Source organism: Salmo salar, chromosome 23, assembly GCF_965601325.2.
Source record: "Salmo salar chromosome 23, fSalSal1, whole genome shotgun sequence".
Classification (NCBI taxonomy): Eukaryota; Metazoa; Chordata; class Actinopteri; order Salmoniformes; family Salmonidae; genus Salmo; species Salmo salar.
Window position 1 is genome coordinate 41,534,930 of NC_138313.1, and position 27,895 is coordinate 41,562,824.

Genomic DNA, 27,895 nt, shown 5'->3' on the forward strand with positions numbered 1-27,895 from the left:
GTAGGAGTCCCATCCTAAATTGGTTTAGACGTGATTCTTCCGCCCCACTGGCGGTGTATAGAGAGAAATATGGTGTCTCCTATTGCCCTGGAAGAGGTGGTCTTCACTGATATAACCCTTAAACAATGGAAATTATGCTTTGGTCCTCTTATTGCTCACTATGCTTTGGTTCAATTATTGTTCACACAATCTCTATTTGGTGCAAAATTGATAACCAATGTAACTGGGAATCAAAATGACATGCCCATAATCCTATATTTACCAATAATGTCTTGTGATCTGAAGGGCGGCCTTTTGCATCCCTCCAATGGTCCAAATGTGGAATCCGTACCCTTGCCAGTATCATGGACTAATGGTTTTTAGAATATTCCAAGATTTGAAAGACACACATTACCAGGCAAGTCCTTTTTATATATTTACAATTTATCAATGCTGGGAAACCCAACTACAGGACCATCCAATGATGGGATTTATAAATAATTTATCTGGGCTCCCGAAAGGACTGATCTCTATAATATGTAAACAACTTTTGGAAAGCTCATATTCTGAGCTAACCATTAAAATAGTATGGTCCACAAATCTAAGCGAATATGAACAACCCTTTAACGTGAACAGATTATGGAATACCAAGGTAAAAAACATTACCTTGATATCCCATAATCCAAACCATCAAGTTATACATTGGACATTTACATTTACATTTTACATTTTAGTCATTTAGCAGACGCTCTTATCCAGAGCGACTTACAAATTGGTGCATTCACCTATAATATCCAGTGGAACAACCACTTTACAATAGTGCATCTAAATCTTTTAAGGGGGGGGTTAGAAGGATTACTTTATCCTATCCCAGGTATTCCTTGAAGAGGTGGGGTTTCAGGTGTCTCCGGAAGGTGGTGATTGACTCCGCTGTCCTGGCGTCGTGAGGGAGCTTGTTCCACCATTGGGGTGCCAGAGCAGCGAACAGTTTTGACTGGGCTGAGCGGGAACTGTGCTTCCTCAGAGGTAGGGAGGCGAGCAGGCCAGAGGTGGATGAACGGAGTGCCCTTGTTTGGGTGTAGGGCCTGATCAGAGCCTGAAGGTACGGAGGTGCCGTTCCCCTCACAGCTCCGTAGGCAAGCACCATGGTCTTGTAGCGGATGCGAGCTTCGACTGGAAGCCAGTGGAGAGAGCGGAGGAGCGGGGTGACGTGAGAGAACTTGGGAAGGTTGAACACCAGACGGGCTGCGGCGTTCTGGATGAGTTGTAGGGGTTTAATGGCACAGGCAGGGAGCCCAGCCAACAGCGAGTTGCAGTAATCCAGACAGGAGATGACAAGTGCCTGGATTAGGACCTGCGCCGCTTCCTGTTCACAGACTGTAGTTAACACCAAGGAAATATTTTCAGATGAAATTGTCCCCACCTCCCAAATGTTCACTCTGTCCTCCAAATTAGATAAGCACATTCCTTCATATGATGTGGGAGTGCTCTGCAGTTAAATGCTTTTGGGACAAAGTTACAAAATTCATTTAGAAGGGCATGAATGTAAAATATTCAATGCTTCCCATCTACTATGTTACTTAACGATGATAGCTCCTTGAATCTATTTATAAATCAGACGATTACTGCCGCAAAAAAGGGGACTGACAAGAAACCCATGTTGCTGGGGGGGGGGGGGCATGGATAGACTTGGTCAAAAAAGAAAATAATATAATAACATCAATATGCCAACATATCAAGTAGATCATCTTTGACCATAAATATATATATGCTAATTTATATAGAAAAACACTGGTGAGCTTGTTGAAATGAAAACACAGAACATCACAACAGCGAGTCACTGTTAATACATGAGTTTGAATTACTAGTCAGTATCCTCGAGCTGACAAAAATGTATGGCGGGCACTAGGCTGTTTTAACTTTGTTTTATCGATTTAAATCATACATTGACATATACAGTGTCTGACATATGGCTGGTTTCAGCTCGCTGCTGTTCTTCCAATTGTGTGCATTATACTGCCATCCAGTGGATGTAAGTGGTACTACACTGCCTAGTTTCATAAGCGTGCCTGCTAAATTTCCATTGGCTCAGAGAGGCTCATGTGACGTCGACAGCTACAAACTTTCGTGCGAGATAAGGTGAACTGCTTACTGCTCCCTCAGCCAGTAATGGATCTAGGGTTGCTTGAGAGGGTACGAGCTGTTGAGGAAGGCCTAGATTCAGTTGTAAGTGAACATTTAAGAACACAATAATACTATGCTTTCTTGAGTATATTCACAGATGGATCTAAGGACCCTAAAACAGGGAGGACAGGAGCAGCTTTTAGTGTTGCTGAGTTGAAGGTGGCAGTGGCAAAAAGAGCAACGGATCATTTATCTGTTTACACAATGGAGTTGATGGTCAAACTCTTGGCTGCAGAGTGGGTGGAGGAGGTGAGGCCAGACAGGGTAGTAATCTGCTCTGACTCCTGTGCAGCACTGATGAGCTTAAATGAATTTGTGTCTTGGAGCAGACAAGATGTATTGTACGAGGTTTTGCAGTGTTTGTATTTGGTGATAGATGGCGCATTTGTGATGTTCCTCTGAGTATCAGCTCATGTGGGAGTAGAGGGGAATGAGGAGGTGGATGTTATCGCCAAGCAGGCTCTTAAACATCCTAATGTTGAGATGGAATTGTCAATCAGTAAAGCAGAAGCCAAGGGGTTTATAAAAACAGTGGTTAAAAACAAATGGCAAGAGTTGTGGGAAAGGGAAGACACCTGTATAAGATTCAGGGAAAGGTGGGGCAGGGAGGTCGTCAGGCTGAGAGAGAAGGGAGGAAAGTGTAGTCACATGGCTGAGACTGGGACACACCAGGCTCAATAGTACATTGAAATTGGTGGGAAACATCCAACTGGGAGGTGTGATTGTCAGGAGGAGATGGAGACAGTGGAACATGTTCTATTTCAGTGGCAGAAATATGTGATTGTTCCCCGATTGTGATTAGATTTGAGGAGTAATGGGGTTGAAGAGCCAGGATTAAGTGAACTGCTGGGGAAATCTTCAGGGGAGGTAGTATTTATGTATTTCGTTTCCTTAGGGAGATGAGAATATTGGGTAGGATTTAGACCTTCCCCATCTCTGGTCCACACTCCAGTCCATTTGGTGGCAGTAATGCACATTAAAGTTGGTTGCCAACTGCCATAAAAAATCCACAGAAGAAGAAGTAAATTGATCTGGTACCATTAAATGCGTCTCGACCGGGGCAATCCAAAAACATTTTTTTGTATTATTTAGATTAGTTTAATAGTCACATGTACAAGGTTGCAGATGTAATTACAGGGTACAGTGAAATTCTTGAGATCCGAGTTCCAACAATGCAGTGAAATAAAACATTTATAATAAAAAAATTAAAAAAAAGAATAAGATACATATTAACAACTCTAGCAATGATAAACCATTTCAGCTCCTCGGAGATGTGTACACAGAAGAACTTTACACAGCAGCCCGTTGATGAGGGCGTGACCAGCCTGGATCCAACTGAAGTCCACAATCAGCACCTTTGTTTTGCTCACGTTGAGGGAGAGGTTGTTTACCTGGCTGCCTACCTCCCCGTGTTGAGAATCAGTGTTGAGGAGGTGATGTTGTCTACCTTCACCACCTGGGGACGGCCCTTCAGGAAGTCCAGGATCCAGTTGCATAGGGAGGAGTTCAGTCCCAGGGCCATGAGCTTTGTGGTGAGCTTAGAGGGCACTATGGTATTGAAGTCCAAGCTGTAGTTGATGAACAGCATCCTCACATATGCATTCCCTTTGTCCAGGTGGGTGAGGGCAGTGTGTAGTGCAATGGCGATTGCATCGTCCGTGGATCTGTCAGGGCGGTAGGCGAATTGGAGAGGGTTGAGTGTGTCAGGGAGGGAAGAGGTGATGTGGTCTTTGACTAGCCTCTCGAATCACTTCATGATGATGGACGTGAGTACTACGGGTCAGTAATCATTCAGTTCAGTTACTTTCCGTTTCTTGGCACGGGGAAGATCGTGGACATCTTGAAGCAGGTGGGGATCGTCTCCGTAGGACATCCGCCCCCTAGACCTCTTCAAATCTAAAATATAAGAACATTTTCAATAAATATCATATGGACACAAGTTGTACCAAGAGAAGCGCCTGGGCCTTGTGAGTTGTATGGTATATTGTTTGTCCATGACGGTCAGAGGGAGCCAACGCTGGTGTTATGAGAATTTATGGGAATGAGATGTATTATATTTTACAATTACGCATAGCTTCCCAATATATTTGAACAGTATAAGACAAATAATCCTTCATGTCAGGAACCCTCTGTTTGAAACAATATTTGTAAAGCACTCTAAGGGTGAATAATTATATTAATCATTTATATAATGTTTTATTTGATACAAGGTTTTTATAGGGGAATAAAATATTTTTAGGATGTATTTGGGCCTGTGCTGTGCCAATTCAGATCTGTTTTCTCCTAACAGAACTCGGCTAGGTAGAAGCTAGCCCAAGAATGGACACACAATACCCCATAATAACAAAGTGAAAACGTGTTTAGAAATGTTTGAAAATGTATTGAAAATGAAGTACAGGATTATCTAATTGACATACAGTACCAGTAAAAAGTTTGGATACATGTACTCATTCAAGGTGTTTTCTTTATTTTTACTATTTTCTACATTGTAGAACAATAGTGAAGACATCAAAACTATTGAAATAGTTGACAAAGAAGGAGAGTGATGGAGTGCTGCATCAGATCACCTGGCCTCCACAATCACCCGGCCTCCACAATCACCCGGCCTCCACAATCACCCGGCCTCCACAATCACCCGGCCTCCACAATCACCCGGCCTCCACAATCACCCGGCCTCCACAATCACCCGGCCTCAACCCAATTGAGATGCTTTGACATGAGTTGGAATGCAGAGTGAAGGAAAAGTAGCCAACAAGCTCAGCATCTGTTGGAACGAACTCCTTCAAGACTGTTGGAAAAGCATTCCAGGTGAAGCTGATTGAGAGATTGCCAAGAGTGTGCAAAGCTGTCATCAAGGCAAAGGGTAAATACTTTGAAGAATCTAAAATATATTTTGATTTAACACTTTTTTGTTTGCTACATGATCCCATATGTGTATTTCATAGTTTTGATGTCTTCACTATTATTCTATATTGTAGAAAATGGTCAAAATATAGACAAACCCTTGAATGAGTAGGTGTGTCCAAACTTTTGACTGGTACTGTAAGGTTTCACACCCCTGAGTCAATACTTTGTAGAAGCATCTTTGGAAGTCTTTATGGGTAAGTCTCTAACAGCTTCCCACCACTGGATTGTGCAACATTTGCCCCTTATTGTTTTCACAATTCTTAAAGCTCTGTAAAATTGGTTGTTGATCATTGCTAGGCAACCATTTTCAGGTCTTGCCATAGTTTTTACTTAAATCTGCTTGAAAATCTAACTCAGTCACTCAGGAACATTCACTGTTTTCTTGCTAAGCAACTCCAGTGTAGATTTGGCTTTGTGTTTTATTTTATCGTTCTGCTGAAAGGTGAATCCATCTCCTAGTGTGGAAAGCAGACTGAACCAATTGGTGCTCTAGGATTTTACCTGTGCTTAGCTCCATTACGTTTCTTTTTTATCCTGAAAAACTCCCCAGTCCTTAACAATTACAAGCATACCTATAACACGATGCAGCCACCACTATGCTTGAAAATGTGTAAAAGGAAAGGGGGATACCAAGTCAGTCGTACAACTGAATGCATTCAACTGAAATGTGTCTTCCGCATTTAACTCAACCCCTCTGAATCAGAGAGGTGCGGAGGGCATAATTGTATGTGTGGGGTACCGAGATGAGGTAGTCATTCAAAAATCATGTTGTTGACCTTGCTGTAACCCAGGCAAACCGAATCTGAGTTTTAAATGCCTCCTAAAGCAAAGCTGTCGATGAGTTGGTTGATCGGGCCCAATCCAACGGACAGACGTTAAGCTCAACTCCGCGGCCCATGAGAGACTGGACACTCTCAAGGCGTAGGAGGTCGGGGAGGCAGTCTGGCCACCCATCTATCCGAGAAGATCTGACCCAGCTATCAAACAGCTTTGCACCGCTTGAGGCAGACCTACCAGCACCAGGAGTCAGCACGGATCCAAGGTCTATACCAACAGCTGGCGGCCGCCCAGCTTCACCCTCCTCCACGGCCACCACAGTTCAGCAGGTTTTTTCCCCCCATCGGATTCCATCACTAGCACCATCATTGTGGGCAGCTCGATGGTGAGAGATTTTGGCCTGCCTACGGTCTGTGGACCGACTAAGGTCCACTGTCACCCAGGAGCCTGTGTCCATGACTTTCTCCTGCCTACAGTTCGTCACTCACGTAGGTTTTAACAACCTTCGTTTTAGACGACCTTCCAGAACTGAGGTAGGACTACAATTTTTTTTTAAAGACCCTCGCTAGCACAGGGAAGATAATAATTATCTCTGGCCCCCTCCCATGCTACTGAAGGGGTTTGGAACGTTTCAGCCGACTCTTTCCCTAAAATATACCTGAAGAAACTTTGCAAAAGTGGTCACTTTTGTGACCACTTTGGTTTGCTGTGGGAGCAACGAGCACTTTTTAAAAGAGACATGATTCACCCTAACCGCAGGGGTTCCAGGATTATTTCCAGCAACATTGCAAACTGTTTTAGAGACTGACAGTCAGGGTCTTGTAGTGCTCCAGTTCTCCCTGTCAGAATGAGCAACAGAGGACTTGGAAACCACATTAACTCCTATTGAAATGGCACTATGGTTATTGTGAGTAACCTAATTTATGTTCCTTTAACTCCGCCTTCTAGTGAGTTTATACAAACTGTCGTCCTACCATTCTGATAGATTGGAGACTGTCAGAAAACGTGGTTGTTATTCTATGGGTTACCTCTAGGCAGATACCAGAGTGCCCACACTCATTGAATATGGCACTTTTAAAATGTTAGAGCAATCACTTGTAAAACCTTTTTTGTGAATGACCTCATTACTGACCGCAAAGTTGACTGCATGTTTCTCACGGTCTTTAGACTGTAGCGTCTCCCCCCCGACTACAGCTTTTCATACTCTTTTAGAGAAGGGAAAAAGGGTGGGGGAAAGGCCTCTATTTTTACTAATGCTCTCAGCTGTAATTTGGCAACTTTGGGTCTTTTGAGCATCATGCTATACTGTTTAAATGTCAGCCACCAGTGCTGGCCTGTATAGGCCACCAAAGCACTGCCCCACTTTATTTACTGATTTCTCTGAACTATTGTCCTTGTGAACTATGATAAAATCATTGTGCTGGGTGATTTTAATATTCATGTGGACAAAGAGACTGACTCCAAGGTCATTGGATTTCTGTATCTTTTGAGCTCTATGGACTTTATCCAACATGTTACTGGGCCCACCCATAACCGCAGCCATACTCTGGACCTGATTATTACCAAGGGGTTTTCTATTGACATTTTCTCTAATTGTTGATGTTGCGTTATTTGAACGCCACTGTGTATTTTTTACTACCTTGTTGCCCTTAGCACCGTGTAATACTGAACACATTAAGAAATTATATCTTACCTCTGAAGTTGGCCTTCCCTGTGGCTCAGTTGGTAGAGCATGGTGTGTGCAACTCCAGGGTTGTGGGTTCGATTCCCACGGGGGGCTAGTACAAAAAAAATGCATGGTATGAAATGTATGCATTCACTACTGTAAGTCGCTCTGGATAAGTGCGTCTGCTAAATGACTAAAATGTAAATGTTGCTACAGATTTTATTGAGCGTATGAACAATACTCCATCACCTATTCTGCCTTTCTCTTGTGATGACTTAGTTGACTTAACTTTAATAGCAAATTAAGGGCAACCATTGATGCCATAGCTCCATTAAAGTTGAAAAAGGCCACATCCAAACAGAGAGCCCCTTGGATGAGTGAGGACACTAATCAATTAAAGAGAAATTGCTGAGCGGAAGTGGAGAAAGTCAGTTGCAGGGTCCATTATGATATTCTGAGAGAGCAACTTGGCATATATAACAAGGCAATTAGAAATGCCAGACGGGCTCATTTTTCTAACTTGATCACTAATAATCCAAATAATTATTCTCGACCATTGATGGCCTGATAAATCCTACCCCTGCAAACCTATGTGAACTTTCCTCCACATCTAGATGTGATGAGTTTGCGGCAAATTTCAGAGATAAAACATTAGGCTGGGTATCAGTCTAGCAAGACCTGATGAGAAGTTGGATGATATGTGCCCTAGCCTACCGTGCAAAGGCACTATGGATTTATTTGCCTTGGTTGACACAGACATGCTCAGGAAAGTGATATCACAACTTAAGCCTTCTACCTGCCTTCTCGATCCTATCCCCACCACCTTCAAAACAGTTTTTAATTGCACATCTGAAGTGCAAGTTATTGTTAATCACTCCCTGTTCACAGGCACATTCCCCACTGCACTAACAACTTCTATGGTGAAACCCCTTCTGAAGAAAAGTAATGTAGATTCTTCAAATATTAAAAATGGTTTGGACAATCTCCAACTTTCCATTCTTAAGTAAAATTCTGGAGAAATTTGTTTTTAAAACAGCTAAATGATTAAGTGCCAACTGTATTTTCGGACCCACCACAGCACAGAGACTGCCTTAGTTAAAGTGGTAAATAATCTTAGAGCCAACATAGATGCCAAACAGCTTTCTGTCCTTGTACTCTTGTATTTAAGTGCTGCATTCGACACTTGACCATGATGTTCTTCTGAACAGTCTGGAGAGGTGGGTTGGCCTCTCCGGTCCAGTATTTAACCAGCTGAGAGTTTGTCACCCTTGGTGAACGTAACTCAGAAAATACACATCACATGTGGCATTCCACAAGGTTTGATTTTGGATATATACAGTGCATTCGGAAAGTATTCAGACCCCTTTGACTTTTTCCACATTGTTACGTTACAGCCTTATTCTAAAATGGATAACAAAAAAAAATCTACACAAAATACCCCATAATGACAAAGCAAAAACAGGTTTTTAGAAATGGTACGAAAAAGGTACAAAAAAAAATTGAAGTTCCCAAGAACACAATAGCCTCCATCATTCTTAAATGGAAGAAGTTTGGAACCACCAAGACTCTTCCTAGAGCTGGCCGCCCAGTCAAACTGAGCAATCGGGGAGAAGGGCCTTGTTCGGGGAGGTGACCAAGAACGCGATGGTCACTTTGAGAGAGCTCCAGAGTTCCTCTGTGGAGATGGGAGTACCTTCCAGAAGGACAACCATCTCTGCAGCACTCCACCAATCAGGCCTTTATGGTAGAGTGCGCAGACGAAAGCCACTCCTCAGTAAAAGGCACAAGACAGACCACTTGGAGTTTGCCAAAAGGCACCTAAAGGACTCGCAGACAATGAGAAACAAGATTCTCTGGCCTGATGTAACCAAGATTGAACTCTCAGGCCTGAATGCCAAGCGTCACATCTGGAGGAAACCTGGCACCATCCCTACTGTGAAACATGGTGGTGGCAGCATCATGCTGTGGGGATGTTTTTCAGCGACAGGAACTGGGAGAAAAGTCAGCATCGAGGGAAATATGAACGAAGCAAAATACAGAGAGATCCTTGATGCAAACCTGCTCCAAAGCGCTCAGGGCCTCAGACTGGGGCGAAGGTTCACCTTCCAACAGGAGAACGACCCTAAACACACAGTCAAGACAATGCAGGAGTCTATTCATGTCCTTGTGTGACCCAGCCAGGGCCCGGACTTGATCTCGATCGAGCATCTCTGGAGAGACCTGAAAATAGCTGTGCAGCAATGCTCCCCATCAAACCTGACAGGGCTTGAGAGGATCTGCAGAGAAGAATGGGAGAAACTAGCGTTATACCCAAAAAGACTCGAGGCTGTAATCGCTGCCAAAGGTTCCTCAACAAAGTACTGAGTAAAGGGTCTGAATACTTATGCAAATGTGATACGGTTTTAACATTTTTAACACATTTGCTAAAATGTCTAAACCAGTTTTTGCTTTGTCATTATGGTTTATTGTGTCTGTATTGATGAGGGGGGGAATGATTTAATCCATTTTAGAATAAGGCTGTAACGTAACAAAATGTGGAAAAGGTCAAGGGGTTTGAATACTTTCCGAATGCACTGTATGTTAACAAATGTTTCATTTTGACATTATAATAAGGTTGGTAGCAACATAGAATATTGTTGTGGAAATCTGTTGCAGGTCAAGTCGACTACAAAATCCACAATTGCCATGCAATGCTCTCTAATGCAAACGTACCTACACACAATAATACCAATGACAACATCAACATGTAAAGTAGCTAGTTCACTGTAAAATCGCCTATCAATTTAGGAGTCTACAATCTCACCCTGTTCAACATGCAGATCACAGAGTGAAGTCTAACATTCGCGATGGCAGATATCATTTTGAGAAGATGGGAAACATTGCCCATGCTACGTCAATGGGCCGCACGGTGTATTCTGGGACAATGGCCACTGTCCTTTAATTAAGGAGTGAATGGGAGTCTGTCTATTGGGCGCTAGCTCAAAAACACAACATTAGCATGAATATCGTCAACAATAAGTACAACATTACAAATCTTTTCCACGACGTGAGATAATTAACTTGCGATCTGTAGTCTCCTCCATTTCCACTGAATGATGTTAACTGTAAGTATTTCTTTCCTAATAATAATGTAAAATTAACAACATTTACAGAAAGACCTGTGTGAAGGCCAACTTACAGAAGAGGAACTTTGAGGCGTTAAAATCTTTTCAGTTTGGAAAAACACCGGGGCTTGACGGTATACCAGTAGAGGGATATCAGACCTTTTTGATGTACTCAAAGATCCATTATTAGCATGTTTTAATTACTCTTATACAAATGGTAGACTTTCAGGTACTCAACAATAAGGTCTGATTTCATTACTACTAAAACAGGACCCAGGTGGTAAGTATGAAGATCCGGTCCATTTAAAAAACTGGACGCCTCTAATACTTCAATGTTGCAATGCGAAAATCCGGGCGAAATGCATATCACATAGAATAAAAAAGGTTTTATCAGCTATTTTTCATCCTGATCAGACAGGTTTTTTATACGACAATATACGAAAATTACTTGAAACAATTGAATATTATGAAACATCGAAGATACCAGGCCTGGTCTTCATAGCAGATTTTGAAAAGGTATTTGATTAAGTACAACTAGAATTTATATATAAATGCCCGGATTACTTTAATTTTGGTGAATATCTTATAAAATGGGTTATAGTCATGTAGTAATCCCAGATGTAAAATAGTAAATAATGGTTAATTCTCAGAAAGTATTGAGCTTTTAAGAGGAGTAAAACAAGGCTGTCTGAGGTCGCCATATCTATTTATTTTGGCTATTGAAATGCTAGCTATTAAAATTAGATCCAACAAGAACATCAAGGGGTTACAAATCCAGGGGATAAAAACAAGTATCAATGTATGCCGATGACCTTAGTTTTTTCTTAAATCCGCAATCTGGATCCCTGCACAGTCTCATTGAAGATCTTGATCACTTTTCTATCCTCTCTGGATTAAAACCTAATTTTGACAATGTGCCATATTACGTATTGGATCGTTAATAAAAGTGTTTACACTACCTTGTAGCTTACCAATAAAATGGGCGGATGGTGAAGTAGACATATTCACATCTCAAAAAATATAAATGAATTTACCAGAACTAATTTCAATAGAAAGTTAGCAAAAATAGATAAGATTCTTCAACCATGGAGAGGTAAATACTTGTCTATTTATGGAAAAATCCCATTGATTAACTCTTTACTTACAAACTAATGGCACTGCCTACTCCAGATGACTCGCTTTTTAAATCATATGAACAAAAAATACACTGCTCAAAAAAATAAAGGGAACACTTAAACAACACAATGTAACTCCAAGTCAATCACACTTCTGTGAAATCAAACTGTCCACTTAGGAAGCAACACTGATTGACAATAAATGTCACATGCTGTTGTGCAAATGGAATAGACAACAGGTGGAAAGTATAGGCAATTAGCAAGACACCCCCAATAAAGGAGTGGTTCTGCAGGTGGGGACCACAGACCACTTCTCAGTTCTTATGCTTCCTGGCTGATGTTTTGGTCACTTTTGAATGCTGGCGGTGCTTTCACTCTAGTGGTAGCATGAGACGGAGTCTACAACCCACACAAGTGGCTCAGGTAGTGCAGCTCATCCAGGATGGCACATCAATGCGAGCTGTGGCAAGAAGGTTTGCTGTGTCTGTCAGCGTAGTGTCCAGAGCATGGAGGCGCTACCAGGAGACAGGCCAGTACATCAGGAAACGTGGAGGAGGCCGTAGGAGGGCAACAACCCAGCAGCAGGACCGCTACCTCCGCCTTTGTGCAAGGAGGAGCAGGAGGAGCACTGCCAGAGCCCTGCAAAATGACCTCCAACAGGCCACAAATGTGCATGTGTCTGCTCAAACGGTCAGAAACAGACTCCATGAGGGTGGTATGAGGGCCCGACGTCCACAGGTGGGGGTTGTGCTTACAGCCCAACACCGTGCAGGACGTTTGGCATTTGCCAGAGAACACCAAGATTGGCAAATTCGCCACTGGCGCCCTGTGCTCTTCAGATGACGCAGAAAAATGACGCAGAAAAATTAATCCATGCTTTTGTTACTTCTAGGCTGGACTACTGCAATGCTCTACTTTCCGGCTACCCGGATAAGCACTAAACAAAATTCAGTTAGTGCTAAATACGGCTGCTAGAATCCTGACTAGAACCCAAAAATTTGATCATATTACTCCAGTGCTAGCCTCCCACACAAATTAAAAAATATCTTAAATGTTGTCCATTAAGTAATGGTTTTAAAACAATGATGATCATATTTAAAAAACTATGGCACTTATATACCAAGTCCTAGACTGTTTTCTAACCTACAAAGCATTACATGGGCTTGCTCCTACCTATCTTTCCGATTTGGTCCTGCCGTACATACCTACACGTACGCTACGGTCACAAGACGCAGGCCTCCCAATTGTCCCTAGAATTTCTAAGCAAACAGCTGGAGGTAGGGCTTTCTCCTATAGAGCTCCATTTTTTTGGAATGGTCTGCCTACCCATGTGAGAGACGCAGACTCAGTCTCAACCTTTACGTCTTTACTGAAGACTTATCTCTTCAGTAGGTCCTATGATTAAGTATAGTCTGGCCCAGGAGTGTGAAGGTGAACGGAAAGGCTGGAGCAACAAACCGCCCTTGCTGTCTCTGCCTTGCCGGTTCCCCTCTTTCCACTGGGATTCTCTGCCTCTAACCCTTTTACAGGGGCTGAGTCACTGGCTTACTGGTGTTCTTCCATGCCGTCCATGGGAGGGGTGCGTCACTTGAGTGGGTTGAGTCACTGACGTGGTCTTCCTGTCTGGGTTGGCGCCCCCCCTTGGGTTGTGCCATGGCGGAGATCGTTGTAGGCTATACTCGGCCTTGTCTTAGGACGGTAAGTTGGTGGTTGGAGACATCCCTCTAGTGGTGTGGGGGCTGTGCTTTGGCAAAGTGGGTGGGGTTATATCCTGCCTGTTTGGCCCTGTCCGGGGGCATCATCGGATGGGGCCACAGTGTCTTCTGATCCCTCCTGTCTCAGCCTCCAGTATTTATGCTGCAGTAGTTTATGTGTCGGGGGGCTAGGGTCAGTCTGTTACATCTGGAGTATTTCTCTTGTCTTATCCGGTGTCCTGTGTGAATTTAAATATGCTCTCTCTAATTCGCTCTCTCTCTCTTTCTGTCTTTCTCTCGGAGGACCTGAGCCCTAGGACCATGCCTCAGGACTACCTGGTATGATAACTCCTTGCTGTCCCCAGTCCACCTGGCCGTGCTGCTGCTCCAGTTTCAACTGTTCTGCCTGCGGCTATGGAACACTGACCTGTTCACCGGATGTGCTTGTTGCACCCTCACTACTATGATTATTATTATTTGACCATGCTGGTCATTTATGAACATTTTAACATCTTGACCATGTTCTGTTATAATATCCACCCTGCACAACCAGAAGAGGACTGGCCACCCCTCATAGCCTGGTTCCTCTCTAGGTTTCTTCCTAGGTTTTTGGCCTTCCTAGGGAGTTTTTCCTAGGGAGCTTTTCCTAGCCACCGTGCTTCTTTCACATGTATTGCTTGCTGTTTGGGGTTTTAGGCTGGGTTTCTGTACAGCACTTTGAGATATCAGCTGATGTACGAATGGCTATATAAATAAATTTGATTTGAGATGAAGCAGGTTCACACTTAGCACATGTGACAGACGTGACAGAGTCTGGAGACGCCGTGGAGAACGTTCTGCTGCCTGCAACATCCTCCAGCATGACCGGTTTGGCGGTGGGTCAGTCATGGTGTGGGGTGGCATTTCTTTGGGGGGGCCGCACAGCCCTCCATGTGCTCGCCAGAGGTAGCCTGACTGCCATTAGGTACCGAGATGAGATCCTCAGACCCCTTGTGAGACCATATGCTGGTGCGGTTGGCCCTGGGTTCCTCCTAATGCAAGACCTCATGTGGCTGGAGTGTGTCAGCAGTTCCTGCAAGAGGAAGGCATTGATGCTATGGACTGGCCCGCCCGTTCCACAGACCTGAATCCAATTGAGCACATCTGGGACATCATGTCTCGCTCCATCCACCAACGCCACATTGCACCACAGACTGTCCAGGAGTTGGCGAATGCTTTAGTCCAGGTCTGGGAGGAGATCCCTCAGGAGACCATCCGCCACCTCATCAGGAGCATGCCCAGGCATTGTAGGGAGGTCATACAGGCACGTGGAGGCCACACGCACTACTGAGCCTCATTTTGACTTCTTTTAAGGACATTACATCAAAGTTGGATCAGCCTGTAGTGTGGTTTTCCACTTTAATTTTGAGTGTGACTCCAAATCCAGACCTCCATGGGTTGATAAATTGGATTTCCATTGATTATTTTTGTGTGATTTTGTTGTCAGCACATTCAACTATGTAAAGAAAAAAGTATTTAATAAGATTATTTTAAAATGATTCCAGTGGGTCAGAAGTTTACATACACTAAGTTGACTGTGCCTTTAAACAGCTTGGAAAATTACAGAAAATGATGTCATGGCTTTAGAAGCTTCTGATAGGCTAATTGACATCACTGAACCAATTGGAGGTGTACCTGTGGCTATATTTCAAGGCCTACCTTCAAACTCAGTGCCTCTTTGTTTGACATCATGGGAAAAATAAAAATAGATCAGTGTAGACCTCCACAAGTCTGGCTCATCCTTGGGAGAAATCACTTCACTCCTGTCACTTCTCACAGTACATACAAGAGCAGATACTTATCCACTATTGTTCAGTGAAAAATGTGATTCCTGGCAGCTGATACACTGTGGTCTTTAGGAGTTCCCATGCTGGGGCACAGTGGGAAAGTTGATATCAAACACATAATAGGACTTGAATCACACATCCAGTGCCCCATGCAGTGTACCTTGCTCCAATGCCTGTCCACTAATTACTGTAAACAAAATGTCAGCATTCCCCAAGAGCCAGCACAAATGGGTGGTGTCTCGTCACCTCCGCCTGGTGCAGGTACTCAACCATGTTGGTCCCAACCTGTTAAGAGAAATAATTTGATTTTGGAATATGAGGACTTATGCAAAGCCTGGAGGCACACTGACAATGCCATCACATACAATTTATTTTGTATATTTTATAGCCATTTACATGAATCAACACCCAATCCCTGTTTGATGCCTACATCTTCCATTTATTTGGGTCTGGGGCTCATAGGTTCATTTACACAACACTAACCACGTTTCCATCCAACCATTTCATGTGGATGAATTACCTGACGCATGAAATCACGACCAGGCTGATAGTAACACTAAATGCCGGTACAATTTTATAAATGCTTACAGACAATTTGTTCGATCGGCTTGGTGGGATCTTTTTGTGTCATTAAAATTACTTGTGGGAGAAATGGTGGTGGAAACTCCTTTATGCGCAAATATTGATATAATAACCATCATATTGAAGTAATCTTGGGAGTCATGTGATCAAATGTTGTGTGGTCCTACCACTACGACTTGGGAAAGCATGCAGTTTATTAGACTACAGATTAAATAAATTAAATTATGAACTTCACAGGGTGGTGAATGTGCAAGGTGATGAGCTTGATGCTCCTTTCCAATAAATTATTCTGGTGACATTATGATTGAAGCTTGGCTGCAGTTTGACAAATATTGCTCTTATCCATAATAATCTCATAATGTAGATAGCCTACCCCCACTGTTTGTGTGAGCTGTTGGCTAGAGCGCATGTGCCAAGACCAGAGTGGGCACATTTGCTATATAATGCAACAGTTTGTGACAAAACCATCAGCAGAATTGAAAATGCGATGGAAACCCCTTTTACTTGCATTTTTTTATTTGGCACATGGGAATTTCACTGCAAAAGTTATTTTTATGTGCACTACATCATCACGCACAGCCTTTAATCCGCAAAAAGTCAGTTTGTTGGAAATATCTCTGGCGGGAAAATGCTCATATTGTGTTATGCAGATTTTTTAATATTCACATGAAAATGTCGCAAATTGGATGGAAATCTACCTAATGTCTTGGAGTGTGCAGTTATGCGTAACAGATTTTGGAATGCTGTTCCCTTCATTCAAGGTTTACAAAATGCCATCTAATTTCCCCATCAATATCCCAATGCCAATCCACTGTAAATGTACAGGCTGCAAGTCAATGAAGGACTTTCTGGTCTCATTGAAGCTGGATCGGAATGTCTACCTGCCTATCCTGTAGACTGGTGTTGGGAGGACCATTGGTAGAAATGTTAAAAAGATGTCACCTTGTGTATCTGGAGAGAAGAATGTTTAGTGAATAACTTGATTGTTTCAGGTTAAAACTGAATGAGTATCTGAGGTACCGTACCACCAGCAGGGTCATTTCTAACTATACCTGCACTTCCAAGAGAAGACCTTGGGCCTGCAAAACAAAGTTTGTCCTTGAAGACAGAGTTTCCCTAAGCAGTCCAGGTTTAAAATGTAGAAGTCCTGAGCAATCTGTAGTAAAGCAGACAATTACTTTCTTTGTAATATTTTGTTTTTACAAACAAAAGCATACATTGACAAAAACAGACATTTACATAAATATCCACAAAAATGTATGACACTTGCTAAGATCCACATCTTCCCCCCGTATCGACACCCAATGCTGTTTCTAAGCATTGTGAGACTGCCACAAATTACTTAAGATTCTGTTATGTTGTATCTAGACAAACAACTTTTCCATTGTAGTTAATGTTAAACTGGCTAACAGTTTAACACCTGACTCTCAAAGCCCTCCTGACCTCAATCTGGAATGGCTCTTCGATGTTGTCAGCACAATGTGTTGCTAATGAAGTGGGCTGTGCTTTTACTGGTTGGCTCTCCTCTGTGTCTTTCTCACTCAAACACCCACAGCGCTGCCCCTTTCTATTACAATGGTTGGATTTTCAAATCCAAACAATGTCTCAAAAAACATTTGTGAGAACCAATCAAACCCTGTCGCAACAATTTATTAGCGAATATTGCATTGACAATCAGCCTCCTTTCCAGACCAGTGTGGTCACAGCTCTCCCTGCACTGTGAGTCATCTGGGTTTTGTCAGCCAGGCTAGTTAATCACAGAAAATCAAATACATTTGAAGTCTAATGTTTTGTAAAAAATAAATACATTTACCCACCATGCCTGAAGTATCCAGAAGACATGGATACTCTTGGACTATCGACTGTCTTGGCCCCATTCTGTCTGGACCACTGAGCCCTCTGAATCGCGGTCTCCTTCATGTGCCTGGCAAGACCAGGCTACTGCTCAAGCTTTGTCGTGTCGCTTGGTGTGTCCACAGTCCTATGGAGGGCTTAAAATTAACATCTGCCACCCACCAAATGCGGTAAGATTTTGGTATTGGCGGGTAAGATGTCTATTTTTTACCAGCCACATCTTTGTCGCCCAGGGAGCAGTTGTTAAGGGTTAACTGCCTTGCTCAAAGGCAGAATGGCAGATTCCACCTTGCTGGCTCAGGGATTCGAACCAGCAACCTATCAGTTACTGGTCCAACGCTCTTAACTGCTAGGGGGGAGATTAAGGGATAGATCACCGACATTTCTAAAATAAATACCTAGATGTAAGGGTTGATAAGCCAGGTCAAATGGTTAAACAAAGGCAAGGAACTGAGGAAAGAAAAATGAGAGAATGAATAGGCAGTAGCTTCGAGGTTAGAAAGGCAAGCCGATATTCGAACCCCGGGCTGCCTGCGGGAAACCTGCAGGGAGTGATCAGTCAGCCAAAGGGTTACCAGCTACAATATTTCTGTATACTACCCACTGCGGTTGTGCCCTTGAGCAAGGTACTGTACCCCTAAGTGCCCATGAGCTGCTCCCAGCCTGTGATGTGTGTGTTGTGTCAGGTTGATCACTAAGGACCCTGGGACTAAACACCTCCCTCTGCAACTGGATCCTGGACTTCCTGACGGGCCGCCCCCAGGTGGTAAGGGTAGGTAACAACACATTCGCCACGCTGATCCTCAACACAGGGGCCCCTCAGGGGTGTGTGCCCAGTCCCCTCCTGTACTCCCTGTTCACTCATGACTGCACGGCCAGGCACGACTCCAACCCCATCATTAAATTTGCCGATGACACTACAGTGAGAACTGTAGTGCCTGATCACCGACAACAACGAGACAGCCTATAGGGAGGAGGTCAGACCCTGGCCGTGTGGTGCCAGGACAACAATCTCTCCCTCAACGTGATCAAGACAAAGGAGATGATGGTGGACTACAGGACAAAGAGGACCGAGCACACCCCCATTCTCATCTACGGGGCTGCAGTGGAGCAGGTTGAGAGCGTCAAGTTCCTTGGTGTCCACATCACCAACAAACTAACATGGTCCGAAGACAGTCGTGACGAGGGCACGACAAAACATATTCCCCCTCAGGAGACTGAAAAGATTTGGCAAGGGTCCTCAGATCCTCAAACAGGTTCTACAGCTGCACCATCAAGAGCATCCTGACTGGTTGCATCACTGCCTGGTATGGCAACTGCTCGGCCTCCGACCGCAAGGCACTAGAGGGTAATGCGACCAGCACAGTACATCATTGGGGCCAAGCTTCCTGCCATCCAAGACCTCTATACCAGGCGGTGTCAGAGGAAGGCCCTAAAAATGGTCAAAGACTCTAGCCACCCTAGTCATAGACGGTTTCTCTCTGCTACCACTCGGCTTCTAAACAGCTTCTACCCCCAAGCCATAAGACTCCTGAACATCTAGTCAAATGGCTACCCAGACTATTTGCAGCCCCCCCTCCCTTACACCACTGCTACTCTCTGTTGTCATCTATGCATAGTCACTTTAATAACTCTACCTACATGTACATACTACCTCAAATAACCGGTGCCCCCGCCCCATTGACTCTGTATCCGTACCCCCCTGTATATAGTCTCGCTATTGTTATTTCACTGCTGTCCAGACTATCTATGGTAGCTGTGTATGTAATGTATCTAGTCCCAAAGTGGCTGCATGGTTCTAAGAGGCTCTGGTGAAGTAAAGTTTTTCAAGTTTCCATTAAAGTTGTACTATTGATTATAGATAACAATGTGGAAGACGAAGATGCTTGTTATATAAAGATGTAACTAGCTAACGCTACCACAGCCAGAGATATTAGCACAGGAAATGGCTAGCTAGCTAACACTCAAGCTAACATTAGCTAGCAACCTAATTATGATAGGTTGTCCTATTTAACCTGAATGCCCATCAAATTCATAACATTTGTTACTTACTGTCTTCACAGTTTACATGCAGCCAAAACACCCTTAGTCTGTTGAAATAATGTTAGCAGTTTTCCACTTATCAGTCACACAAACTTGAACTTGAATACTTGCAAGTATTCTGGTGGACTTCACGCGCTGGTGGCAGTATAATTAACCCACTGTCTGGGTCAAATATCCATACCCCAACCTTAATAACCCAGTACTAACAACCCAACCTTGCAGTATTTACAGAAAACAATCCAACTTTTGACCAAATGCCTGCAAACCAGCAATTGGGTAATCCAAACAACCCAAAAACGTTTCTTGCATGCAACAAGCCTTGACCTGTCTGGTGCACACATTTCTCTGTCCTCAGTTTGATTGAAGGCCTCAATCTGTATTTTTGCCTTGTAACTGATTGCTTCTAAAAAGAGACACGGAACAACACATGATCAAGATAAGCTAGCTACTAGTTGAAATAAATTAAAGATCTAATTGTTACAAATAATGAATGTATGGGCTACATTTGAGAATAATACATGCATTTACTTACCTTAAGAATCCTGAAGACAATACACTCATTTATCACTGCAAAAAGAGTGTTGAGTGAGTGCACCCCAATCATATGTCCAGGGTGTTGATGCATCCTTCTCCCAATACAGCCTCTTCCAACACCACGGGTAGGGGGAGGGTATCCATCTGCAAAAGGGATGATTTGCTTTGATGTCAAAACTACTAATATTGTTGCTAGACCTAAGTGGTTGTGCTAGCTAACTTCCTACTGAACCGTGACACTAACATATTGGTATTAAAAGATAGCAATGCATTCACAAAAAATAAGCGTTTACGCAAATCAAAAGTTAGCTAGCTACCCATCACATGAATTGTGCAAAATATGATAGCTAACATTAGCTAGCTAAGTACTAGCTGGTCAGTGGCGCTGACAGATTGAAACTGGTATCAACAAAATGTGTTTTACTCTATCCCATAAAACATGACATTGCTAACTAGGCATCATTTAGCTAATAAAATGTGTAAGTTAATTAAGAAGTTTAATAAGTTAGACAGTCACCGGACAAGCTATCTAGCTAGCTGGTAGGTTTCTAATCCCCTTTATTGGTCATCAACGGTTTCTCGTCTTGGAACTTGTTGCCACAGATTTACCACAGATTGAAATTGAATCCTGAGAGAATTGTCTGCCAGAAAAAAACTCTGGCAAACTGTTTGCCCCTAGTGGCAATAAATATTATTGATGCCAAAGGTTTACCGCAGATTCATCACTAGTGGCATACACAACAGTTTGTGGCACACTATTTAGTTAGCAGCAAATTTGCAGGAAGTTTGTAGCAACAAATGCGTTTTTGTAAGGGGAACCTTCAAATCAAATTTTATTTGTCACATACACATGGTTAGCAGATGTTAATGCGAGTGTAGCGAAATGCTTGTGCTTCTAGTTCTGACCATGCAGTAATATCTAACAAGTAATCTAACAATTTCACAACAACTACCTTATACACACACACACAAGTGTAAAGGAATGAATAAGAATATGTACATAAAAATATATGAATGAGTGCTGGCCGAACGGCATAGGCAAGATGCAGTAGATGGTATAGAGTACAGTATATACATATGAGAAGAGTAATGTAGGGTATGTAAACATTATATAAAGTGGCATTGTTTAAAGTGGCTAGTGATACATTTATTACATCAATTTTTCCATTATTAAAGTGGCTAGAGTTGAGTCAGTATGTTGGCAGCAGCCACTCAATGTTAGTGATGGCTGTTTAACAGTCTGATGGCCTTGAGATAGAAGCTGTTTTTCAGTCTCTCGGTCCACGCTTGATGCACCTGTACTGACCTCGCCTTCTGGATGATAGCGGGGTGAACAGGCAGTGGCTCGGGTGGTTGTTGTCCTTGATGTTCTTTTGGGCCTTCCTGTGACATCGGGTGGTGTAGGTGTCCTGGAGGGCAGGTAGTTTGCCCCCGATGATGAGTTGTGCAGACCTCACTACCCTCTGGAGAGCCTTACTGTTGTGGGCGGAGCAGTTGCTGTACCAGGCGGTGATACAGCCCGACAGGATGCTCTCGATTGTGCATCTGTAAAAGTTTGAGTGTTTTTGGTGACAAGCCGAATTTCTTCAGCCTCCTGAGGTTCAAGAAGCGCTACTGCGCCTTCTTCACCACACTATCTGTGTGGGTGGACCATTTCAGTTTGTCCGTGATGTGTACGCCGAGGAACTTAAAACTCTCCACCTTCTCCACCACTGTCTTGTCAATGTAGATAGGGGGCTGCTCCCTCTGCTGTTTCCTGAAGTCCACGATCATCTCCTTTGTTTTGTTGACATTGAATGTGAGGTTATATTCCTGACACCACACTCCGAGGGCCCTCACCTCCCTGTAGGCCGTCTCGTCGTTGTTGGAATCAAGCCTACCACTGTAGTGTCGTCTGCAAACTTGATGATTGAGTTGGAGGCGTGCATGGCCACGCAGTCATGGGTGAACGAGGAGTACAGGAGAGGGCTGAGAACGCACCCTTGTGGGGCCCCAGTGTTGAGGATCAGAGGGGTGGAGATGTTGTTACCTACCCTCACCACCTGGGGGCGGCCCATCAGGAAGTCCAGGACCCAGTTGCACAGGGCGGGGTCAAGACCCAGGGTCTCGAGCTTAATGACGAGTTTCGAGGGAACTATGGTGTTAAATGCTGAGCTGTAGTCGATAAACAGCATTCTTACATAGGTATTCCTCTTGTCCAGATGGGTTAGGGCAGTGTGCAGTGTGATTGCGTCGTCTGTGGACCTATTGGGGCGGTAAGCAAATTGGAGTGGGTCTAGGGTGTTAGGTAGGGTGGAGGTGATATGGTCCTTGACTAGTCTCTCAAAGCACTTCATGATGACGGAAGTGAGTGCTACGGAGCGATAGTCGTTTAGCTCAGTTACCTTAGCTTTCTTGGGAACAGGGAATAGTGGCCGTCTTCAAGCATCTGGGAACAGCAGACTGGGATAAGGATTGATTGAATATGTCCGTAAACACACCAGCCAGCTGGTCTGCACATGCTCTGAGGATGCGGCTGGGGATGCCGTCTGGGCCTGCAGCCTTGCGAGGATTAACACGTTTAAATGTCTTAAAGGAAGAAGAGCCTGCAGGTTTTGGTAGCGGGCCGTGTCAGTGGCACTGTATTGTCCTCAAAGCGAGCAATGAAGTTGTTTAGTTTGTCTGGGAGCAAGACACTGTGGTCCGTGACGGGGCTGGTTTTTCTTTTGTAGTCCGTGATTGACTGTAGACCCTGCCACATACAGTGCGGGAAAAAAGTATTTGATCCCCTGCTGATTTTTTACGTTTTCCCACTTACAAAGAAATGATCAGTCTATTATTTTAATAATAGGTTTATTTGAACAGTGAGAGACAGAATAACAACAAAAAAATCCAGAAAAACGCATGTCAAAAATGTTATAAAATGATTTGCATGTTAATGAGGGAAATAAGTATTTGACCCCTCTGCAAAACATGACTTAGTATTTGGTGGCAAAACCCTTGTTGGCAATCAGAGGTCAGACATTTCTTGTAGTTGGCCACCAGGTTTGCACACATCTCAGGAGGGATTTTGTCCCACTCCTCTTTGCAGATCTTCTCCAAGTCATTAAGGTTTTGAGGCTGACGTTTGGCAACTCGAACCTTCAGCTCCCTCCACAGATTTTCTATGGGATTAAGGTCTGGAGACTGGCTAGGCCACTCCAGGACCTTAATGTGCTTCTTCTTGAGCCACTCCTTTGTTGCCTTGGCTGTGTGTTTTGGGTCATTGTCATGCTGGAATACCCATCCACGACCCATTTTCAATGCCCTGGCTGAGGGAAAGAGGTTCTTACCCAAGATTTGACGGTACATGGCCCCGTCCATCGTCCCTTTGATGCGATGAAGTTGTCCTGTCCCCTTAGCAGAAAAACACCCCCAAAGCATAATGTTTCCACCTCCATGTTTGACGGTGGAGATGGTGTTCTTGGGGTCATTCGTCCTCCTCCAAACACGGCGAGTTGAGTTGATGTCAATGAGCTCCATTTTGGTCTCATCTGACCACAACACTTTCACCAGTTGTCCTCTGAATAATTTAGATGTTCATTGGCAAACTTCAGACGGGCATGTATATGTATTCTTGAGCAGGGGGACCTTGCGGGCGCTGCAGGATTTCAGTCCTTCATGGCGTAGTGCGTTACCAACTCTTTTCTTGGTGACTTGGTGACTATGGTCCCAGCTGCCTTGAGATCATTGACAAGATCCTCCCGTGTAGTTCTGGGCTGATTCCTCACCATTCTCATGATCATTGCAACTCCACGAGGTGAGATCTTGCATGGAGCTCCAGGCCGAGGGAGATTGACAGTTTCTTCCATTTGTGAATAATCGCACCAACTGTTGTCACCTTCTCACCAAGCTGCTTGGCGATAGTCTTGTAGCCCATTCCAGACTTGTGTAGGTCTACAATCTTGTCCCTGACATCCTTGGACAGCTCTTTGGTCTTGGCCATGGTGGAGAGTTTGGAATCTGATTGATTGATTGCTTCTGTGGACAGGTGTCCTTTTTACAGGTAACAAGCTGCGGTTAGGAGCACTCCCTTTAAGAGTGTGCTCCTAATCTCAGCTTGTTATCTGTATAAAAGACACCTGGGAGCCAGAAATCTTTCTGATTGAGAGGGGGTCAAATACTTATTTCCCTCATTAAAATGCAAATCAATTTATAACATTTCTGACATGCGTTTTTCTGGATATTTTTGTTATTCTGTCTCTCACTGTTCAAATAAACCTATCATTAAAATTATAGACTGATCCTTTCTTTGTCAGTGGGCAAACGTACAAAATCAGCAGGGGATCAGATACTTTTCCCCCCCCACTGTACCTCTCATGTCTGAGCCGTTGAATTGCGACTACTTTGTCTCTATACTGACGCTTAGCTTGTTTGATTGCCTTGCGGAAGGAATAGCTACACTGTTTGTATTCGGTCATGTTTCCGGTCACCTTGCCCTGATTATAAGCAGTGGTTCGCGCTTTCAGTTTTGCGCGAATGCTGCCATCAATCCACGGTTTCTGGTTGGGGAATGTTTCAATAGACGCTCTGGGTACAACATCACCGATGCACTTGCTAATAGACTCGCTCACCGAATCACCGTATTCATCAATGTTGTTGTTCGACGCTATGCGGAACATATCCCAGTCCACGTGATCGAAGCAATCTTGAAGCGTAGAATCCGATTGGTCGGACCAGTGTTGAACAGACCTGAACACGGGTGCTTCCTGTTTTAGTTTCTGTGTATAGGCTGGGAGCAACAAAATGGAGTCGTGGTCAGCGTTTCTGAAAGGAGGGCGGGGGAGGGCCTTATATGCGTCGCGGAAGTTAGATAACCTGTTAGGGCTAGGGGGCAGTATTGACACGGCTGGATAAAAAACGTACCCGATTTAATCTGGTTACTACTCCTGCCCAGTAACTAGAATATGCATATAATTTTTGGCTTTGGATAGAAAACACTCCAAAGTTTCTAAAACTGTTTGAATGGTGTCTGTGAGTATAACAGAACTCAAATGGCAGGTCAAAACCTGAGAGATTCCTTTACAGGAAGTGGCCTGTCTGACCATTTATTGTCTTTCTTTGACATCTCATTCAATTACAAAGGATCTCTGCGGTAACGTGACACTTCCCACGGCTCCAATAGGCTCTCAGAGCCCGGGAAAAACCTGAATGTCGTCATTCCAGCCCCAGGCTGAAACACATTATCGCCTTTCTCAAGTGGCCGATCAAGGGACTGTGGGCTTAGGCGCGTGCCCTGGCCGCCCCCGTCTTTGTGATTTTTCCTCTGTTTGCGGAAAAGGAGATTCCCGGTCGGAATATTATCGCTTTTTTACGAGATAAATTGCATAAAAATTGATTTTAAACAGTGGTTGACATGCTTCAAAGTACGGTAATGGAATATTTATTTTTGTCACGAATTGCGCCATGCGCACGACCCTGATTTACCATTTCGGATAGTGTCTGGGACGCACGAACAAAACGCCGCTATTCGGATATAACGATGGATTATTTTGGACCAAACCAACATTTGTTTTTGAAGTAGCAGTCCTGGGAGTGCATTCTGACGAAGACAACAAAAGGTAATCAAACTTTTATAATAGTAAATCTGATTTTGGTGAAGGCTAAACTTGCCGGGTGTCTAAATAGCTAGCACGTGATGGCTGGGCTATGTACTTAGAATATTGCAAAATGTGCTTTCACCAAAAAGCTATTTTAAAATCGGACATATCGAGTGCATAGAGGAGTTCTGTATCTATAATTAGAATAATTGTTATGCTTTTTGTGAACGTTTATCGTGAGTAATTTAGTAAATTGTTAGTGAATTCGCCGGAAGTTTGCGGGGGGTATGCTAGTTCTGAACGTCACATGCTAATGTAAAAAGCTGGTTTTTGATATAAATATGAACTTGATTGAACAAAACATGCATGTATTGTATAACATAATGTCCTAGGTGTGTCATCTGATGAAGATCATCAAAGGTTAGTGCTGCATTTAGCTGTCTTCTGGGTTTTTGTGACATTATATGCTAGCTTGAAAAATGGGTGTCTGATTATTTCTGGCTGGGTACTCTGCTGACATAATCTAATGTTTTGTTTTCGTGGTAAAGCCTTTTTGAAATCGGACAGTGTGGTTAGATTAACGAGAGTCTTGTCTTTAAATAGCTGTAAAATAGTCATATGTTTGAGAAATTGAAGTAATAGGATTTTTAAGGTATTTGAAAATCGCGCCAAAGGATTCAACTGGCTGTTACGTAGGTGGGACGAATTCGTCCCGCCTGCCCTAGAGAGGATAACAATGATCCAGGGTTTTGCCAGCCCGGGTTGCGCAATCGATATGCTGATAACATTTAGGGAGCCTTGTTTTCAGATTAGCCTTGTTAAAATCCCCAGCTACAATAAATGCAGCCTCAAGATATGTGGTTTCCAGTTTACAGAGTCAAATGAAGTTCGTTCAGGGCCGTCGATGTGTCTGCTTGGGGGGGAATATACACGACTGTAATTATGATCGAAGAGAATTCTCTTGGTAGATAATGTGGTCGGCATTTGATTGTAAGGGATTCTAGGTCAGGTGAACAAAAGGACTTGAGTTCCTGTATGTTGTTATGATCACACCACGTCTTGTTAATCATAAGGCATACACTCCGCCCTTCTTACCAGAGAGATGCTTGTTTCTGTCGGCGCGATGCGTGAAGAAACCAGGTGGCTGTACCGACTCCGATAGCGTGTCTCGAGTGAGCCATGTTTCTGTGAAACAAAGAACGTTACAGTCTCTGATGTCTCTCTGGAAGGTAACCCTTGCTTGGATTTCGTCTACCTTGTTGTCAAGAGACTGGACATTGGCGAGTAGTATGCTTGGGAGCGGTGCGCGATGTGCCCGTCTACGGAGCCTGACCAGAAGACTGCTCCGTCTGCCCCTTCTGCAGCGCCGTTGTTTTGGGTCACCGGCTGGGATCCGATCCATTGTCCTGGGTGGTGGGCCAAACAGAGGATCTGCTTTGGGAAAGTCGTATTCCTGGTCATAATGTTGGTGAGTTGACGTTGCTCTTATATCCAATAGTTCCTCCCGACTGTATGTAATAAAACCTAAGATTTTCTGGTAAGAAATAACACAAAAAACAAAATACTGCATAGTTTCCTAGGAACGCGAAGCGAGGCGGCCATCTCTGTCGGCGCTGGACCCACTTTCAGTCATTGGATTCCTATCTCCTTTCTATAATATCTCTGGCAACGTCACCATGCAATGCACCCTGGACTAAAAAGGCAGACAATCATTTGAGAGAAGACAGAGTTATGACATCTACCAGTATTGAAATCTTACATGTACGATAGATGTTTTTCAATCTGAATGTCATATTCCTATTAACTTCCCGTGTAGTGAGAGCGACTTTATCACAGTGCTACATCATTCCGGCCGGAGTTCTGCCTGCTTGAACGCCAATAACTCAGATAGACATTTACATTTTAGTCACTTAGCAGACGCTCTTATCCAGAGCGACTTACAGGAGCAATTAGGGTTAAGGGCATGTCAACAGATGTTTCCCCTAGTCAGTTCGGGTATTTGAACCAGCAACCTTTTGCTTAATGGCCCAACCTCTTAACCGCTAGGCTACCTGCCGCCCAGGGAATCAATA

The 27,895-nt window shown here is 43.7% G+C and overlaps 1 long non-coding RNA gene across 1 annotated transcript in view; it reads right to left on the reverse strand.

The window, feature by feature from the left end:
• Window positions 1-1,650: 1,650 nt before the first annotated feature.
• LOC106584627 (uncharacterized) overlaps window positions 1,651-27,895 on the reverse strand; it is a 43,484-nt gene continuing 17,239 nt past the window's right edge. Inside the window, exons 2-4 of the long non-coding RNA XR_001323790.3 lie at window positions 20,264-20,409; window positions 7,541-7,625; window positions 1,651-4,059 (exon numbers count right to left, since the gene is read on the reverse strand). This is a non-coding gene — a long non-coding RNA (uncharacterized LOC106584627). The remainder of the gene's footprint in view (window positions 4,060-7,540; window positions 7,626-20,263; window positions 20,410-27,895) is intronic.